Source organism: Mus caroli, chromosome 9, assembly GCF_900094665.2.
Source record: "Mus caroli chromosome 9, CAROLI_EIJ_v1.1, whole genome shotgun sequence".
NCBI lineage: Eukaryota > Metazoa > Chordata > Mammalia > Rodentia > Muridae > Mus > Mus caroli.
This window is the reverse complement of record NC_034578.1, coordinates 27,564,119-27,577,221: the sequence shown is the minus strand read 5'-3', so window position 1 is coordinate 27,577,221 and position 13,103 is coordinate 27,564,119. Positions and strand designations below refer to the sequence as shown.

The 13,103-nt window shown below is 40.8% G+C and overlaps 1 pseudogene; it reads right to left on the bottom strand.

Annotated features, from left to right (window-relative positions):
• Positions 1-11,952: 11,952 nt before the first annotated feature.
• Positions 11,953-13,103, bottom strand: part of LOC110301500 — a 63,092-nt pseudogene continuing 61,941 nt past the window's right edge.

Below are 13,103 nucleotides of genomic sequence, written 5' to 3'. Positions count from 1 at the left end.
GGGATAGAACCAGGGCTTCACCCACACCAGGGAAATATCCTACCACTGAGCAGTATCTGGTTAAAGTGTTGTGGAAAGGATGGGACAGTAGATCAGGAAAAGATGGAAAAGAGGAAGAGGTTGAAATGAGATTGGGTGAAAGAATGGCCGTACATTCTTAGAAATCTACTGTTGAGATAGTGACCTTGGGCAGATAAGCAACCCTCTTGGTGCTGGCTTATTGCTTGGCTTGACTTAGTGTGTGTGGGGGTGTGTCTTCTTTATAACAAAGCTTTAAAAAGTTGGGGGGGGGGAAGTAGCTCTTCTTCACCCCAGCCAGCTCACATGCCTCACAGCAAATGTAGCCTGTCAAGCTTTGCCACCAGCTACCTTCTTTGGGATCATCCTTTCAGACTAATGGCTACAAGAACATTACAGATAAAAGAATACAAGGTGTTCTTTTATACAGATAAAAGAATATAATGATAATCATAGGGAGCCAGGTTATTAAGACTCCATGCCATTATCAAATACAGGTTTCACAATGAGATAAAAGAATAAGATAATCCCAATACTGTAACATCAAGGGAAAATAATACTTAGGAATACTAAAACATTGTTTATGCAAGTCTTCTAGCACACAACGTTGTAGAGTAGTCACCAGAGAAGACTACTCAGACATGGGTTTATGACAATAGAAAGTCTTTATTAGTCAGGCAGTAACTGTATTAGGTGTTCAGGATTTCAGTGTAGCCCTGAGCCTTTTTCAGGGTGAGCTTTTAAGCACAAAAAACATATCCTAAGTTAACACACTTCAGTTAAAAAGAACAATTGGACAGAATCAGAATGACAGAAGCCAAAAAGCAAGGTTAGAACATTTGGAGACTTTCCCATAACTTAGATGGATTAGGCCTTTGTTTAGTTTTGGCAGGTGGTGTGGCTTACATGCTCAGTTTTACAGCCTGAATGGTACTTCCACCATGGAGTTAGTTATGCTGACATCTTGGGGCCTACTAAAGTCTGTGACTCTGTTACATTGATAGAGTCTATCTTTGCCTCTCTGGCACTATTTTCTTCTTTTCAGTCTTTGTTGAGTCACTATGAGTAATCTATGTTTTTTTTTTTCTTTTTTGAGATCGGTTCTTTTGTATCCCAAACTGGCCTTGAACTCCCTATTTAGCCAAGGTTCGTCATGAACTTCTGACCCTCCTGATTCTACCTCCTTGGTGCAGAGATTAAAGACACGTAGAATTACATGCCTGGTTTTCTCTATTTTTACGGCATCTTGGTAATTGAACCGAGGATTTTGTACATACCAGGCAGGCATTCACCTAACTGAGCTAAAGTCCTTCACCCAACATAGACTGAAATATCACAATTGGTCACTTTCAAAGTATGTCTTTAGAAACCTAAGCCTTGAGTAGGCTGGGTAAAGCAAGGTCTGAAATATCGGTAATCAGTCATTCGGTGGGCCTCTCTAGTTACAGCTCCCTCCATGACACTTCTGGAGCAATGTGTCTCTTTAACTGGTTTGTTCAGAATGAAAGAAGGAGAAATATGCTCATGGAAGGGACCTAGCTATGAACACAGGTACAGAAAACTGAGGTGTCTGTGACTTTAAACTCCATGTTTAATATTAACATACATGTACACAATTTCTCTCCAAATTATACTAGCTGCTTCCAGGGTTATGGCAGATTTAAAACAGAGATGAAGTTGAACAGCAAAAGGAAAATGAGATGCCCGCATAGTAAAGAATTCAATCACAATTCAAAGCTGGTGATAGAACAGCATCAAACAGCAGGAAGGGTATGATATATAGAAGATTGGAAGATGGCAGATCCCATTGCCTTGGAGATGCCGCACATACCCTAGGAGCAAAACGAGGGCGAGCTAAGCTTAGGGCAGGCTAAGCTTGGGGCGAGCTAAGCTTGGGGTGAGCTAAGCTTAGGGTGAGCTAACCCCTCCCTAATTGCTCTGAGACTTCAGGTGGGAGCTCTGGTAAGTCTGATTCTCTGGCCAGATTCTTTGCAGGCTCTGCCTGGCGAGGATCATGTCCACCTTGCTCACCTATGTGTGTGCCACCCAGAAGCTCAGTAATACGTGTTGAATCCGGGTGTTGTGCTGTACTCCTGTAATCTTAGCTACTGAGGGCCCGAGGCAAGAGGATCACAATTTCAGTACTAGCTTAGGATCCACAGAGGGACCCTGTTTTAAATTTCTTTGTTGAATTGTAGAAAATAATGACTGCCTTCCATTTCCCCCTTTATTGAAAAATAATTTTTTCAATATTATGATTTCCTCTCTCTACTCCTCCCAGCTTCTTTCTTCCACCCCTGAACCTAATATCATGCCCTTTCTGTCTTTCATTAGAAAACCAGCAGGATTCTACTGGATGATGATGATGATAATGATAATGATAATAATAATAGTAATAATAATACAAAATAAAACAAAAACTAACACATTGGAATTAGACAAAACAGACAGAAGGAAAAGAGCCCAAGAGAAGGCACAGAAAACAGATTCTCATTCCCACACCCAGAAATCCCATAAAAACACTAAACTGGAAGCCATAACATTTAGGCAGAGGCCACTTTTTCTGCCTCCTCCATGGGGTTCCCTGACCCCTGAGTGGAGGGATTGATGGAGACACCCTATTTAGGGCTGGGCGTTCTAAAGTGTCTCACTCTCAGTGTAATGGGTCTCTGCTTCTCTTCCCATCCGCTGTATGAAGACGCTGTATGATGGCCGAGCAAAGTGCTGATCGATGACAATAGTGAGTGACACTGTCATCAGAAGTAGTTTTATCACTACATTTTCTTCTGTAGAACAGTAGTATCTAGTTTTACTGTTGGTTCCTGGGCTATTTAGTCTCGGATTCTTGGTCACCCAAGCAGTGTTAGGTATGTGTTTCATCTCATAGAGTGGGCCTTAAGTCAAATCAGGGATTAGATAGTTATTCCAACAAGCTTTGTGCCATCTTTACCCTAGAATATCTTGCAGGCAAGATACCATTGTGGTAGAACAAAGGGGTGTGGCTGGGTTAGTGTTCATGTTTCTCTTTGGGTAGTATGCAGAGCACTTTCCTGTACCAATGATGCTAGAATGTAGGGGTTAAAGCATTTTGGAGGCACCAGCTTGACATCTCCATGTTTATATTTGGCATGATCTAGAGTCTTCAAGGAGCATGCTAAATGCACATATGGCAGCTGGTACTGCACCTTCTGGATTGGAGTCTTCCAGTGTTGAGGTCTGAGCTTCTGCTTTTTAGTACAGATCACAAGCTACAAACAAGTGTTAGGTATAGCTGTAAAAGGAATTAAAACGAAGGAGGAACCAGAGGAAGGAGAAAATATACAACAATGAATATATATGGCTCCAAGTCTAAAATGTATGCCATGGGTCTGGAGAGATGGGTCTGCAGTTAAAAACACTGGCTGCTCTTCAAGGAGATTTGGAGTTGATTCTCCGCACCCAAGTGATAGCTCCCAACCTTCTGTAACTCCAGTTCCAGAAGATACTTCCACAGGCACTGTGCTTATATGGTACATGGATAAATACCCAGACAAAACACCCATACACATAAAATAAAAATAAAATCTAATTTAAAAAACAGTATCTGAAAAATAGTTGACTCTCTTAGTTAAAGCATGACCTGAAAGTCAGGAAGAGGCATCCAGACCTTGGGCAAATCTATCTATGTAACTTTCTGTGTCTTAGGTTTGTTTTTGTTTGTTTTATGTTTGTTGTTTTGAGAGAGGGTTTCTCTGTGTAACAGCCCTGGCTGTCCTAGAACTCACTTAGTAGACTAGGCTAGCCCTGAACTCACAGACATTGTCCTGCTTCTGCCTCCTTACTGCTGGCAATAGTGAATGTCTATTACGTATCTTTTATTTGAAATGCATAGACATGAAAAATGTTTCAAATTTTGGATTTGTTTGGATTTTGGAATATTGGTATGTTCTACAGTGAGATACCTTGTGTAGGGGACAAAAAACTAGGCACAGAATTCATTTATATTGTGTCCATATGTTACACAGTATGTTACCATGTTTTTAGCAATGATGTGGTGTTTTCCTCTTCTGTATCATCTTGACATTAAGGAAAAAATCTCTATTTTATATCACCCTCAAATTTCAGATATCCAGATTAGGAGTGTGCAACATGACTATGTAAGTGTTTTGTTTTTTAAAAAATAATAATTTGTCAAGAACTTGGGGAAGTACTTAGTACAGAATAAAATAAGTGCTATGTAAGTATTTGATGTATAGAGTGTGAAAGAAACCTAAATGTTTTTTTCTCAACATAAAGAATCATTGAACCAAGCATTGTCAAATGCTTTGTCTCTGCGTTGTTTCAAAGCAGGACAGTGATTCATAAAGAAAAGGAGTCCCAGTGAAAGACCAAATATGAATGCTGTGGTGATTTGAATAGAAACATCCTCCATAGACTTCTGTGTTTGAATGCTTGGCCATAGGGAGTTGAGTTGGAGGAAGAGAGTCACTGTCAAGATGGGCTTTGAGGTCTCCTATGCTCAAGCTATACCCAGTGACACACAGTCTCCTCCTGACTGCCTACAGACCAAGATGTAGTACTCTTAGCTCTTCTAGCACCATGTCTGCCTGCGTGCTTCCATGATGGTAATGAACTAACCCTCTGAAACTCTAATCCATCCCCAATGAGATGTTCTTCTTTTTAAGAGTTGGCTTGGTCATGGTGTCTCTTCACACCAATGAAACCCAAACTAAGACGTGTGCTTATCAGTTATGATGGCTCATTAGAGGCCCTTAAATACCCCTTCCTATGCCTTTTCTGCCTCTGAAGCTTGAGGCTGCTTTCTTTGGTCTTGTCACCTTTCTGAACCATATCATTTGTGCTTATTACAGCAGCCCCTTGAGTTATGACAAAGTCGCTGTTCTGCAAAAATGTGTGCTGCACATGTTTAAAAAACATGCTTGTTTCTCTTGTAAGTCTGTATTTCATTACAGGATTTTGTTTCAAGTATGAATAGGTGCGTTAAATTATATTTTCTTCCTTTGTCATCACTAATTAGTGAGGCTCTGTGATGATATATTTAGTGGGTCACCTTGGAAAGGTCAGTGGGCCAAATTGTTCTATCAAACACTAAGCTAGACATTGTTGTGGAGTTAGGTATTTTGATATAACTGACACGTAACTCAGTTGACTTCAAGTGAATGCTTAATCTTCTATAACGTAGGTAGGCTTCATCCAATCAGTTGAAGACCTTAGGAAAAAACCACCAAAGCCTTCTCAAAGGAAAAACAGTTCTACCTCTAGTCTGCTTTCAAACTCAACACTGCAGCAGCATCTGCTGGCACTTCCAGGCTGCCACTGTTCACGGAAGATTTAAATCTCATCTGTACCTTACTGATTGGAAACATTTCTCAAATGTTGGTAACTTTTGACTGCCTGTGAGGACCATGCCCATGGTTTTTCGGGGGAAACTGTGTGTGGATGTGCTAACCACCTTCCTGTGGCTGTGACAGAATACTTGGCTCACGCATCTTAAGGGAAGAAGGGAGCGCTTGGACTTATAGGCTCCCTTCATCATGGCAGGGGCCACCTGGTGGCAGGAGTAACTCATTCCTTTGCATAAATGGCCTCTTTGTAAACATGGGCTTTCTACCTATGCACATTTCCCCAAAACGACTCTGGGACGGAATTATTATATGAATAAATGCCTATGCCATAAGCTTTGGCTTGATTCTGACTAGCTCCTAATGTACTATCCCATTTACCATACTTTAAGTTCTGCCACATGGGTGGTTACATTTTCTTAAAATCTGGTTAAAGTTTTATGCAACCATCCCCTCCAGAGTTTGAGACGAATCTCTTCCATGCCTCTAACTCTTCCAGAATCCCCCCCCCCACTCTTTACCAGCTGTTCCCCCTTCTAATTTTGCTTCAACTCATTGGCCACAGGCTTTTTTGAGGCTTCCATACACTGAACAAAAGACTCCCTCCACACCTCTTCACGCAACACAAATGAAGTAGCAAAGAAACATCCAGAACCAGAGGTAGGGGTAACTTTCATATTCTTGTGCCTACTTCCATCAGTGACACCTCATCTTCTGGCTTCCTAACAGTTTCATAAGCTGGGGATGCAGTGCTCACAACATGGGCCTGTGTGAGCATTAACCTGAGCATTTTATTGCAGAAACTCTATTAAGTTGTTTGAAGTGGGAGGATATCCCGAGCTTTTGTCCCCGCCGGCAAGAACACACTCAGGACAACCGGAATCTTCTGCGGCAAAGCTTTATTGCTTACTTCTCAGGAAGATCCCGACCCCAGAAAATGGAGTCCCTTATATAGCACTCAGCCATGACGTTTCAGCACCTGATGTGGCGTGACAGCTCTTGATTTGTTGCTCGCTCATCACACCACTATTACACCCCGAGAATGGGCAGTGACTAGGAGTGAGTTCACTCTCGCACTTGCGCACAAGGCTTGTTTACTAGTTTGTCACAACGGAGGCCAGCGCCATCTTATAATGGTGATTGCTCGGCGGCACGCGCACGGCTCTCCACAGCAATTGGCTGCACGCTGCACTGCTTTCCACAGGAGGAGCTTCATTAAAGAACAAATCAAAGAACACTGCCATGACTTTCTAGACATTAATGTCTCTATTAAGTAGCTGAGAGAAGTGTGGCGATAATTGACTATAACCCCAGTACTGAGGAGGCGGGGGCAAGAGGGTTATGAGTTTGAGGACAGCCTGGGGATTTAGCTGGATAGTAGAGCACTTGCCTGAATGTGCTAAGACTTTGGGTTCAATCCCCACACCACATACACAAAGAAAGGGCTGCCGGTTATTTCATGAATGAAGAAAGATGAACACTAAGGCATGTCATTGAAGTTTATAACACAGAATCAACAAAACTGGTGCACAGCATGTTTGTGAGTCTCTGGAACTGACACTCACTTAACTACGGGCTTTCCCAACTGCACATAAATTCTTTGAAATAACAACTCTGAGACTTAATATATTTATGAATAAATGCTTAGGCCATAAGCTTGAGCCTGTTCTCCAACTAGCTCATAACTCAATTATCCCAATAAAATAGTCTAAGTCATGCCATGTGGCTGGTTATCTGGTCCTCAGTTTTATGAGACCATTTTCCTCTGTGTCCTACCAAGCTCCCTGCACCTGACTCAATCCCAGAATTCCTCTTTCTTTGCTGGATGTCCCACCTTCCAGTCTTCCCTCAGCTCATTGGTCAATCAGCATTTTATTGACAGATGAGTGCATTTACATAGTGCACTATCTCTACACATAAAGAAGGAAGAATGTCTGCTGCATTCACACCTCTGGTCAATAGCTATTCCAGTAGACAGCTCTATCCTGTTTACGATGACGAGTCAAATCTTTCTCCAAATTGAGCAACAGGCAGGAATAAATGAGAAAGTTATCAGACTGACTCTTATGCAATCTAATTGCCATGCATTTAATTATTTATTAGGTGGGGGCATGCTTTCACATATTTGTCATTCAGGAGTATCCCTCTGTGAATTATCTGAAAATAGTTTTGTCTAAATTTAAATTTGTATTTTTTCATTCTTACATATATTAGATAGCAAAATTTGCAAAAATTTTAGTGAATGGTTTGTTTTCACCTTCTGTTTTCTTCTATAATCCCCAGGTTTCTTTTGTAACTACCATTATCTCTGGCTGACATTCTTTGGGTATCACATAAAGTACAATACAGCTTTGCTCTTGTAAAGATGTGTGTCATTCATTAAATAGCTAATCCAGTTTTCACCAGTGTGTAATGCATTATAAGACACATGTGTACTTGTGTCTATATGTCTGTAGTGAACTTTATAATCATGTACTTTGTTAGTCTTTGGTTTACCTTCATAAAAACGCATGCTCATTCAATTACATATGTATATATGTGTGTATATATATATATGTATATATATGTGTGCGTGTATATGTATGTGTATATGTATGTGTATATGAATGTGTATATGAATGTGCATATGTATATGTATATTATATGTATATGATACATGACATTTATTGATGTGTATATGTTGTACCAAACTTGTATCTCTGGAATGAAACAAATTTGCTCATAGTGAATAATCTTTTTAGTATGTTGGCATTTGATTTGTAGGTATGTTTTTTGGAATGTTTTCATCCTTGCTTTTTGGAGAGAAAGATTGCCCTGTTCCTTTCTTTGTTTCTTTGTTTCTTTCTTACTTTCTTTTGACATTTAAAACGTTTTTCGAGATTATATTTTTGAGATTATAATTATATCATTCCTCCCTCTCTTTGGTCCTTGTTCTCTTTCAAACTCATGGCCTCTTTTTTCATCAACTGTTTTTATAAATGTATGTTCATGTGGGGAAGAATATTTTTCCTGTTCTCTGCATTCTTTAGTTGCCTATAGTTCTTTCTGTATAATTGAGGCCTCATGAATCTTTCTCCCGTCTCCATTAGCTTCTCTATTGATATTGCACTTGCTCAGCTCATGTTTAGGTAGCCATATTGGTGAGACTTGATGGTTGTAGCTTTTGAGATTCTTAGGAGATACCATCTCACTGCCAACGTCCTATTCTTCTGACTTTTGCAGTCTTTCTACCTCCTTGGTGATCCCCGAGCCTTGGATGCAGGAGTTATATTATAGATGTATCAGTTGGGACTAGGTTCCGTAAGTCTGAATTTTGATTGTGGTTGGCTGTGGTTTTCTAAATTAGCTGTGATCTGTTGCAATGAGAAGTTTCTTTGACGACAGGTGAGGACTATACCTAATTATGAGGACAAATATTTAGAATGTAGATAGGGGTTATGACAGTTTAATAAAGTGGTGGTTATAGGTCCTCTTCCACAGTCCTTGACTGCACGATCCCTGGGTTACTGGCTAGTTTCCAGACAATTTTTTTCTCCTTTTTGAGTAGGTCTTAAGTCCAATAAGAGAGCCATTGGTTACCACCAAGATATGTATGCCATTACTGCACCCTTGCACCCCTAGGGCCATCTTGCCATGCTGGTTGTCATTGGGTTCTTAGGTATCATAACTGAGTAGAATCACTTGTTGTTTCCCTCCGTTGGAAGCTTGCATGGTGCCTTCTGGTAACATAAAACCTAGTCCTCAGGGAGGAGGCATTTATGTCAGTTCCAGCTGAGGAGCCTCTGGGCCCAGTGTCTGAAGTGCATAGTGTCTTCAGCAATAGGGTTGCCTCCTGGGGGCAACCTAAAACAATAGCAATAGCTTGTAATATTTTAGGAGTTTTTCAAATAACCCTTGCCAACAACTCAAAAGAGTTCTTGGGGGGGGGGGCTAATCCCTCACTCCCCATTTTTTCTTTTGAGAACTCTGTTCAGTTCCCAGACCCATTTTTGAGTGGTTTATTTATTTATTCTTCATATATGCCTAAATGTCTAGTTTTTGTGTGGATTCATAAAGCTTTAACTGTACCTTGATAAACAGAAAGGGGAAATAAAATTTGTTGAAAGACACTAGATTGAAGAAAAAACTGCTGAATTATACCAACTTATATACTTTAAAGATGTTTTAACATCAGAATGGAAGTCAGGGAATGTGTTGTGTTGGGGAAGAGGTTTTGTGTATATTTCCACAGTTGATGAAATACTAGATGTTTGATCAAGACTGATAAAGATCTGATCTGAATAAGAGAATCTTCAATATGAATGGAAGGACTCAAGGAAGAAACACAGAAAGACAGCAATGCAGAGGACTCAGAGAGCTGATCCCTCCACATGGAGACAGCTCAACAAAACATCTGAAGAAGTGTAGATCATTCATCAGACTTGATGCTTAAACGGACTGTTGCCAAAGACAGATGATCAGGACTGAATTTATGAAGGATCATCACATCAACGGATCTTCAGAAGGACATTCGGACTGTTAGGTTTATGGGATTAATAACTGTTTCTGTTGTAAAAAGTTAAGCTGTGTAAAATTACTAGTGTAGGCAAAAAGGGGGAAATGTTGCAGGATATTTTATCATACTGTGTACCCTGAGACTGTGATATTAACTGGGGAAAAAACCCTGTTTCTAATTGTGGTGAGGCTCAGCCCTTAGTGCATAGCTTTAATCCCTCTGTCTGGAACATGGGCATGTCCTTAGTATACAGTTTTAGTCACAAACACTAAAGGTAAAGTTAGTTTGTAGAAAGAAGCATCCATGTTTGAAAGTAGCTTCTAATTGAGTGGCAGAGGAAGTGATGAGACAGAGAAAGATTTGACATGATAGGATATGTACAACTCTCGAAAGAAGAGGGAGGAAAGGGGGTACTTCAGAGAAAGAGAGAAAAAGGGCAGTTTTACTAGAACAGTTGTAGACAGGTTTCAGAGAGAGAGAGAGAACAAACTAGACACAGGTGAAGACAGAATGAGCCAGAGAGTGAGAAGGAGCCAGGAGATCAGATTGTCAGTTAGTATGAGGCCAAGCAGGGCAATTCAGTAAGAAACTGAGAGAAGCTAGATTGAATCAGTCAGCTTCAGAGGAGTTTTGAGCCAGAACAGCTGAGTTGAGCCAGCCAGTTAGAGCTCAGAATGAACTAGAAAAGGTGTGCTTAATCATTAGCAAGTTTCAGAGGCTAAAGCACCCTAGGCCTAGATAAGAGTGTATGGAGGCTAGAACCTTCCAGGACTAGGCCTAGGTTAGCAGACAGAGGGAATAAACCTCTAGACAAAATTACACCAGGTGAATAAAAGACAATTTTATATCTGGTACTCCATGTTGGACACCAAAATGTTTTTTAAAAACAAAACTCCCAGCTATTAGATTTTACCAATGAAGTCTCTGGAGCTAGATGCTGTGGTGAAAGCCTAAACGCTCAGAGAGGCAGAGAAGACACCCAGCTGACCTTCCTACTCCACTGTTGTCACAGGAGGACAAAGCTCCTTCCTTCTACACTCTGTCTTAAATACCCTTCAACTCAACATCCCTCCTTTCTCGTCAACTCTGTCTTAAATACTTCAAATACTACTTTGTCTAGTTAGCCAGAATGTAGTGCTGCCTCCACCCTTGCCTTCTGAGCTTCTGGACTTGTTTTTTTTTTTTTCCTATAAAAAGGCTCCTGAATCCATTTTGTGGCCCTGATCGATCGGTCTTAGGGTGTGCATTCAATAAACTATCTTGCTCAGTTGAGGTCGGTATTCATATGGTTTGTGTGGCAATTCCTGAATCCCAGCACTTGCTCCACCTCTTGACCTAGGGTTGACTCTTGGATTAAAGGTGTGTGCTAAGGTGGAGCCACACCACAATAAGAATTGGGGTTTACAAAGTGATCAAATACCTGCAACAGTATAATATGTGTATCAAACATATGTAGCTGGGTAGTTTTTTAAAATCCAACCTTCCATCAATTTATTGTGAACAGCACACTCATCTCCTTGTCCCCCAGCACCTGCCCTCATTCCCCTGTAACTTCTAACCACCAAAAACCAAGATTTTGTTGTGGAAGATGTTGTGTGCCACAGTTTACCAGCCTTGTCCACACCTCTTTACTTGCAAATGTCTACTACAATGAGTCATTGGTCTAGCTTGAGGCCTCCAACCACTGCCACATCATCAGTACTAGATCATCACCAAGACTCCTCTCAGACATCCTGCTGTTGCCCTGTATCATGGAGATCCTGCAGCTCTGGATCTACAAGACTGAACCCTTAATATGCTCTAGCAGTTTATAGATGGGGTAACTGTGGGGGTACCAGGTGGGAGTGATCTCAGGACAAACTAGGTACTTTTTTTTTTTAACCATCTTTATTAAACATTTTAAATCAGTGTTCATCAAGGATATTGGCCTGCAGCTTTCTTTCTTTCTTTCTTTCTTTCTTTCTTTCTTTCTTTCTTTCTTTCTTTCTTTCTTTCTTTCTTTCTTTCTTTCTTTTTTTCAATTTGCTAAGCTGTGACTGTTTATTAACTGACCAGATTACAAAAATACTATGGGTGACACCTTAGTTAATCTGTCTTCTAAAGCCTGTTTATCTCGTCTTCCCTGTTACCAGCATCTCCACCTTCTACAAAGTGAGTTGTCTTTTTCTTCATTCCACCTCGTGGGGAAGAAAATTTGAAGGGTCACAGGAAGTTATTTGCTTCCTTGAAGCGTTTCCCAACTGCATAGATCGCATAACCTAGATCCTCCATGCAGATGATGCCAAATTTACCTAGAGGTCGAGCAATCAAGGAATTATCTGTCAAGGCGATCCGCTTCTTGTTGATTTTGTCATAGCCTCGCTTGTAGATGAGCTTGTTAACTGACTTCAGGTTGGGGTAACCTCATGTAATGTATGGTTCCACAATCCACAGCATGTTAATTGAAGCCTTGATGAGCTTAACAAAGGTGCCATTGAAGATCTGTCAAAGATGAAGAAGCTGCAATACCTTTCGGACTTTTGGGCTTACTCCATTGATACCTCAGATTCTGATGACAAATGCAAATTTTGGTTCTGTGGGCACATAGAAGTTCCCAGCTTCCCTTGCCATCCTGGCCATCCAAATCTCAGTCCAGAACATCTATCTGCCTGTACTCCTTGATATAGCGCTTTGTCTTCTCATAGATGAGCTTCCTCCTTGCCTTTCACAGTGTCTTCAGGGCAAACTTCTTCCTCAGGCGTGTCACCTTCAACTCTGCGAAATTACTTCACTTTTTCTTAAAGGTTTCTGGCACAGCAGAAACCCTTTTCTCACGAGTTTTTTGCACAGCAGGAACCTTTTTCTTAAGGGTTTTTGGCACAGTGGCAACCTTCTTTTTCTTCTCTGGAACAGCCTCCGTGGTTCCAGCCAGAAAAGGAGAGCCAGCTTTCTGTTTTTGTTTTGCCTTTACCTGGTCTTAAGATTAGAGTGATCCTGAGCTTGTAGAAGTAATTTAGGACTGCTCCTTTGGTTTCTCTGTTTATTTTTTTTGTCCAGATGGCCTATGTATTGAAGAAAGTGGGGTATTGAAATCACCTACTATTTGGGGGTTGATGTCTTTAAATCTTCAGATTTCTGTCTTTAAATCCAGTGTGCTGGCTAGTTTTGTGTCAAATTGACACAGCTGGAGTTATCACAGAGAAAGGAGCTTCAGTTGAGGAAATGCCTCCATGAGATCCAACTGTAAGGCATTTTCTCAATTAGTGATC